This window comes from Galeopterus variegatus, unplaced genomic scaffold, assembly GCF_000696425.1.
Source record: "Galeopterus variegatus unplaced genomic scaffold, G_variegatus-3.0.2 Scaffold1378, whole genome shotgun sequence".
Taxonomy (NCBI): domain Eukaryota; kingdom Metazoa; phylum Chordata; class Mammalia; order Dermoptera; family Cynocephalidae; genus Galeopterus; species Galeopterus variegatus.
In genome coordinates, this window is record NW_007727489.1 from 315899 (window position 1) to 324081 (window position 8183).

An 8183-nucleotide genomic window follows, 5' to 3' on the forward strand; every position below is an offset into this window, starting at 1 on the left:
GTGAACAATGAAACTGTCTTTTAAAAAAAAATTTTTTTTTTTTATTTCTTCTCCCCCCCCCCCCCCCCGGTTTTTTTTTGTGTGTGTGTGTGTTTGTGGGTGAGTTAATTTGACTTATGCAAGCTCTATTGTTTTGAAGTATTCAGAATATGTAAAAAAAAAAAAATTTTTTTTTAAAAGACAGTTTCATTGTTCACAGTAAATTTAAGTGACCATATTCTTTGATAAGTTTATTTGGAAGATTTTCATATTTTGCTCTTAAGATTGAACCCAATGCTGAAATGCCAGTTTGGAGCCACAGAAGGAATGAGTTGTTTGTATTATATTAAAAGACTGTCTTTGGGCCGGCCCAGTGGCGCACTGGATAGTGCGCCGCTTGGGAAGCACGGCAGCGCTCCCGCCCGAGGGTTCGGATCCCACATACAGACCGGCTCCCGCTCACTGGCTGAGCGAGGTGCGGGAGCAACACCGAGGTTTGCAATCCCGTTGCCGGTCCCTGGTCCGGTATGGGGGCAACACTGAGGGTTGCGATCCGTTGCCGGACACGGAAAAAAAAAGACAAAAGACAAAAAAAAAAAAAAAAGACTGTCTTTGAACATTTATAAATGGAAAAATTTCAAAGGAATAAAAACATAACTATATAATGAATTTTGTCACATAGTAAAAGATTTGCTAAAAAAGTAACTGTGAATCAATAGATGTGTTAATTAGCTTGACTGTGCTAAATGTTTCAGAATGTATGTATTAAAGCATCACATTGTACACCTTAAGTATATACAAATTTTGTATGTCAGTTATACCTCACTAATGCCAGAAAGGAAAAAAAAACGACTTGCCATGTATTGACAGAGAGTTTGCAAATACACTTGATGTCTTTACCATTAAGGACACAAGGTCAGCATGATAGGACTTATCTTCATTGCTCCTCTAGCCTATCAACTAAATCACCAAAGAATGAAGGATGGAGTAATTTAAGTTTTGATACAGTGCACTTCAAGAATTTTGAATGTGATTTTATTGCATTCTGAAAGGGCAATAGGCTCATTATCTCACATGGTAGAGGCTGTCACTCTAACAGGTGGCACCGTAGTCATCTCTAAAAGGTTCAAAACTCTTGTGGTCAATCAATTATATAAACTATCCTTTTTTAAAAACTTGTTTCAAAGCAGCTAATGGCTTGGAAAGCAGATAACAAGCATGTTTATTGTCTACGTATAAAACTATTAGGGCCAAGCCCGTGGCGCACTCAGAAGAGTGCGGCGCACTAGCGCTCCCGCTGTGGGTTCGGATTATAGGGATGGCCAGTGCGCTCACTGGCTGAGCGCGGTGCGGCCCATCTCAAAAAGGACAAAAAATAAAATAAAAATAAAAATAAATAAAACTATTAAATTAATCATTATTAGGACTGATTAGAAGTTAAAATTAAACTAAGGAAAATAAAGTGAGGGAAAGAGAATTACCCCTTTTTGAGTATCTATTGTGACAAGCATCTTTCAGGTGTTATAATTACCTGAAAATCCTCTTTTCAAGTAATTAAGTAGCACAGAAAACTCAGTTCTCTGGATAGAAGTTCACATTCCTTTGAAAGAGCCTGATCATTTAATGATTTCTATAGTTCTTTGGAAATATCATACTCGTATAAGAATGACACTATATACCAAAAATTTATTTTGAGGAAAATCTCTATTTTCTCGTATCACATTTAACGTAAAATAATCATGTAACCAACTGAAAACACAAAGTTATGGACACTGTAGGTACGAAGAAGATACTTGAATTATTGCCATTGTAGGGACCAAGAGAAGACATCCCCTTCAACCACCTGAAGGTTCTCTGAAACATCACCTGATAAACACAGATTTATTTGAAGAAAAAGCATAACAGATTTAATTAAATCATAGTTTTACGTGACACGGAAGCCTTCAGAATGGAGACCCAAAGATATAGGGAAAATTTACCATATTTGTGCTTAGGTTCTATGAGGCAGGCACAGCATATACAAATGTGATTGGACAAGAAAAGTATGATCTAATGCTAATAGACTGAGTGGGGAAACCCAGCAAGGCCTGTCTGTTCAGATTCTTCGTAGCCTCTCTGTGTAGCATTTATTCCTCCAGGGTATGGGGCAGGACTCTTTCTGGAATGGTGGTCTTATGATCTACAATCAGACAAGTTAGGTCAGAGAATTTCTTTCTGGCCGTCTCTAAGACAGAAAGACGGGGGACTTGGGGGGTGATTAGGGTACATCTATGACTCGCCTTGAGGAAGAAGGATCCTAGATTTTAAGGCTTGCCTCAGGGGAGAATGAGGCTGAGAGACTGACTGTAGGGCAGGAGAAAGTCAGAGGAAAACTTTGCTTTTGAGCCTGCTTCTGAGGCCTTCACTTTGGGGTATCGCTTTCTGAGCCCCAATATCATAAACAACATATTAGTTACCAAATCACCCCCAAATTTAGTGACTTTAAAAAGCAATATAGGGCCGGCCCGGTGGCGCACTGGATAGTGCGCCACTTGGGAAGCGCGGCGGCGCTCCCATCCGAGGGTTCGGATCCCATATACAGACCGGTTCCCGCTCACTGGCTGAGAGAGGCGCGGGAGCAACACTGAGGCTTGCGATCCCGTTGCCGGTCCCCGGTCCGGTACGGGGGCAACACTGAGGGTTGCGATCCGTTGCCGGACACGGAGAAAAAAAAAAAAAACAATATAAAGGGAGCCGGCCCGTGGCTCACTCGGGAGAGAGTGGTGCTGATAACACCAAGGCCACGGGTTCGGATCCTATATAGGGATGGCCGGTTAGCTCACTGGCTGAGCGTGGTGCTGACAACACCAAGCCAAGGGTTAAGATCCCCTTACTGGTCATCTTTAAAAAAAAAAAAAAAGGCAATATAAATACACATAAATTTACATAATTTATATAATCTCATGATTTTTGTGGTCAGGAATTTGGTAGCGACTCTCATGAGGTTGTGGTCTTTTACTGGCTATAAGTGCAGGCACCTTAAGGCTCATCTGGTATGTACTCTGTACTTAATTTTTGACATGTAATTATTTACTATCTGCCTTCCCTCAATAAAATTTTGGCTTCATACAGGCAAGAATTTTCCTGTGTAGTTTTTGGGTTTCTTTTGTTTTTTATATTTTATTCCCAAGATCAGAACAATACTTGGTATATAGTAAGTTTTCAATTAATATTCGTTAAATGAATGCTGTTATGTTTGGAAATTCTCATTAAAAAGTAACATTTTAGAAACTGATCCAACTTTTTATTAATAAAAATGACAGTGTCTCATGAAGTAAACATGAGAGGCATTATTATTTAACAAGAGTAAAGCAAACTATTATGATTCAAGATTTCTAACTTACTCCTAAAATAACTGATAGTTCACCATGGATTTTTTTTTTTTTTTTGTCTTTTGTCTTTTTTCCGTGTCCGGCAACGGATCGCAACCCTCAGTGTTGCCCCCGTACCGGACCGGGGACCGGCAACGGGATCGCAAGCCTCGGTGTTGCTCCCGCGCCTCTCTCAGCCAGTGAGCGGGAACCGGTCTGTATATGGGATCCGAACCCTCGGACGGGAGCGCCGCCGCGCTTCCCAAGCGGCGCACTATCCAGTGCGCCACCGGGCCGGCCCCTGGATGTTTATGTTTGTCCCAAAAATGATGTTTAAATAAATTAGCTGTAAGAGTGTTGTTTTATAGCAGACTTTTTTATACATTATAACGATTGACTGCTGAGCCTGTGCCTCCTTAAGCTTCGGATTGAAATTACTTAACAAGAAACTAGAAGGGTGAGGTATAAAAAATAAGACCCTTCTAAGAGTATTTCCCTTTGATTCTTTATATTCCAAAGTACATATATTAGAAGTTCATTATGTTATTCTGCTTCAATTTCATAACACATACAAGGGTTTTTTTCTTATTTTCATTGACTTCCTCTCTGTGTCCTACTTTAACACGGGTAACTTTATCTGAGCCTGACTGAAAATTGCTGACCTTACCAAAACTTCCTAATAAAGAAATAATATTCAAAAAAGATGTTTTGCCCCAAAGTACATTATTCTTGCTCTTTCTTTTTAAATTCATGTGTGTTCCATATCAGCCAGCTGCAAAAACAAAAAACAAAGCAAAACTCAGAATGGAGTAAGAGCAACTTGAGTTCAAATCCAAGCTTCACAGCTTATCATCTGTGTGATCTTAAGCAGTTTTGGGCTTTGGTCTTTACCCATGTGTAGAAATGGAGATAATGATGTTACTTCCTGCTACAGATTGAATCGTGTCCCCCAAAATCTGTTTTAACCCCCACTGTGACAGTGTTAAGAGGGTGGGAAATCCTATTATGATAATTAAAAGGTCAGGCCTTGAAGAGGTGATTAGATTGTGAAGACTATGCCCAAGTAAATGGACTAATCCATTGATGGTTTAATGGTGGTCACGGGCATGGTTCTGAGGGCTTTAAAAGGAGAAGTGAGGAGTTAGCTCTCTCTCTCTGCTTCTGCCATCTGCCATGTGAAGAGTCACTACCCACCAACAAATCTCTCACCAGATGTGTTCTTACCAAATGTGGGACTTTGAACTTCCCAGCCACTGAAACTGTAAACAATAAATATTGCTTCTTTATAACTTACCCAATTTCAGGTGTTTCTGTTATGAGCAACAGAAATGGACTAATACAGATGTGTTATAGGATTAACTTTGTCCCACCCAAATTCCCATATTGAAGTCCTAACTCCTAGTGCCTCAGAATGTGACTATATTTGAGGATAGGGCCTTTAAAGAGGTAATTAAGGTATAATGACATCATATGGGTGGACCCTAATGCAATAGGACTGCTGTCCTTTGTAAGAGGAGATTTGGACACAGGGAGTTGCCCAGCAAAGACCATGGGAAGACATAGGCAGAAGGTGGCCATATACAAGCCAAAGAGAGAGGCCTCAGAAGAAACCCACCCTGCCAACATCTTGATCTCAAACTTCCAGCTTCCAGAATTGTGCGAAAATCAATTTCTGTTGTTTAAGCCACCCAGTTTGTGGTAGTTAGTTATAGCAGTCCTCGCAAATTAATACACTTGGCAAAAGTTGTTTTTTGTTTTCTTTTCTTTTTAGAGCACAAGAGAATTTCTGGGCAAGAATCTGTATTTGCTTGCTGTGGCTGCCATAACAAATTATCATGAACTGGGGGGCTTAAAACAACAGTAATTAATCTCTCAAAGTTCTAGAGACCAGAAGTCTGAAATCAGTTTCACTGGGATGAAATCAAGGTGTTGACAGGGTTGCAGTCCCTGCAGAAGCTCCAGGGTGAAATCTCTTGTCTCTTCCAGCTTCTAGTGCTGCTGTCATTCCTTGGCTTTTGGCGACATCACTTAAATCTGCCCCTGTAGTCCTAGTGCCTTCTCGTTTCTGTCTTTATCAAATCTCCCCTTGTCTCTCTCTTACAGTGACACCTGTGATTGCATTTAGGGCCCACCACATTAATCCAGGATAATCTTTCCATCTCAAAATTTTTCACTTAATCTCTTATAAAAATTCTTTTTTCATATAGAAAGTTTCCAGGGATTAGGGCCTGATACATTTGGGGCCGTTATTCAGCCTGCTACAGTGTGATAGACGGATGAGTTCTGATACTCACTCAGTGAACACAAGTTGCCTTCCTGTGAATCTTGAGTTAGTGATGTCTCACGAACAAGATGATAGTTTTGAACAGTGCATCTGCTCATTTTGAGATAAGGGAGAGATGGAGAGTAGAAATGTGAAGCCAAGAATGCTAAAACAGTTGAAAACTATCACAGAATATTTCCATAGTGACCTCAATTTTGAACTTTAGCTTCCTATTTTAAAGCTTTAGATTTCATATTTTGGAACTGAAATAAATGTTTTGAATGTGAAAAGTAGAATACAGCTCCAGCCAGTCAGTGTTGGCAGTCCTGAAGTGTTTTGACCAGTCTTTATATTCACTGTAAGATTTCTGCATGCCAGGAATTTTGTTTTCTGCCCCCTCTCTGTCTACCCGCCCACCTCAGTCAGCACAGGCAAAGGCCAGCAGAAATGACAAGTAATTGTAGTTAGACAAGCTAACGTGTGTGTGGAGAAAGCACTTTGACCTCTGAATCCCTTGTGGCAAAGGGCCCAGAAAGGAAGAGGCAACTCTAGTCTCCTTTAACCCTTCTCTTCCACATGTGCCTCCTCCCTGTATCAGAAACTACTGCTGAGCACCCACGTCCCCATTTGCCCAGCATGTGACTTCTGCACATGCTACCTGAGATGAACCCTCTGGTCATTTTCAAAATGAAGTCAGAGCTTGCTGGCTCCTGCGCTGCCAATAATGTCTGATAATAATAATACCTCCTATTAGTCTAGAATTTAATAATAAAAAGACACTTGATGTGCAAATTCTCCTTCCAAGGTACTAGGAATACAATATTAGGTATGATACATTTTTCAACCCTTAAGGATCAATCCAATTCATTACAATACATTTAATCCCAAAAATTTAGGGAAGAAGGGGAGAGAGTTATTATTATTCCTGTTTTTCAAATGAGGAAGCTGAGTGTTAAAAGATAATTTTCAGAAAAAGGTAAAAGTCTTTCCTACAGATATAAAAATGAACACGTTAAAGATTGTGTTTAACCCATTCAGTGAGGGAACCAGACAGATGTTATAACTGCTTCAAAAAAGAGGTCAAGAAGCACAAATTTATATAATATAAAGAGTATTGAAGTTAATGGTAAGTGTAGGCAGAGCTTTTTTCACCCATGAGGGGAAGTGTGTGGAGGAGGGAAGACAACAGAGCTTATACCAGACAGGACAGAATTCGTATGACTATCGGGTAGGTACAACATAGAGTTGTAAAATAGCTCCCATGGAATCAGATAACCCAGGTGAGGTGTATAGACAATGCATGGGTTTCCATTTAGGGCCTAGATGTGAGTCTTAGACTTTCTAACACCAAATTCAGAGTTTGCTTCACTCCACCACATTGTCTCAGCTTCTGAGAAAGATACTTTTGTCATCTTGATTAAGTCAAATGAAGTTGCCAAAAAGAAAAAGCAAATAAAACCATAAAAGATAAACTGTTAGAAGTGTCCTACAATTCACAGTTAAGTCCTGCTTCGGCCTGAATGCTCATTGAGGCAGCCAAAAAGCCAAAATGCAGCAGAACCCACCTTTTGGAGAGATTTCTCAGGCCTCTCCCCATACTGGGACTCGACTCCTAAAATGAGGCCAGCTTCAGAACTTACTCAAATGCATACTATTTCCCATTGCAGTTTGAACTGGGATGAAAAGTAACCATCTGCTTCTAAATCCCCATGGGAATCGCAAAAGCGGGATAAAGGGGGACTGTATTAGTCAGCTCAGGCTGCCATGACAAAATGCCATAGAATCGGGCTGCCCAGTTAGTTCAGTTAGTTAGAATGCAGCCTTATAACATCAATGTCACAGGTTCAGATCCCAGATCCCTGTACCAGCCAGCCACAAAATACCATAGAATGGGTGGGTTAAACAACAGAAATTTATTTTCTCACAGTTCTGAAAGCTAGAAGTCCAAGATCAATATGCCAGCATGGTCCAGTCCTGGCTAGTAGATGGCCACCTTTTCATTTTCTTGCTGTGTTCTCACATGGGAGAAAGAAAGTGAAAGTTCTCTGATATTTCTTCTTATAATCACCCTAATCCCATCCTGAAGATGGGTCCCACTTTCATAACCTCATCTAAACCTAATTACCTCCCAAAGACCCCCATCTCCAAATACCATTGCATTGAAGGTTAGGGCTTCAATCTATGAATCTGGGGGGGACACAATTCAGTTCATAGCAGTGTCAATATGTGAATTCATACAGAGGCAGACTTAAACCAGGGAACTGAGATGGTCACAACTATAGGGAAGACAATATTCAACCCAGAACAATAAAATTATAGCAGTTTATGAAAATGTGACAACTTATGTTTCAAATGTTCCATACTAGAAATAAACAGAAAGACACCATAGTCTCAAATTTGTGAGCGTATGTCTTTTAAATTTTATTTGATGGCTTGGTCGTACTGGGTGAAGCAAGAAGGACATTAACAAAAAATGATAGTGACATTAACAAGTTTGCCTACCACTAATGACCTAAAAATGTGGTAACTCAAAAGAAACAAATAATTGTTTCAGTGTAGACTGTCCCAGAAATCTAGGGCATCATCAAGAC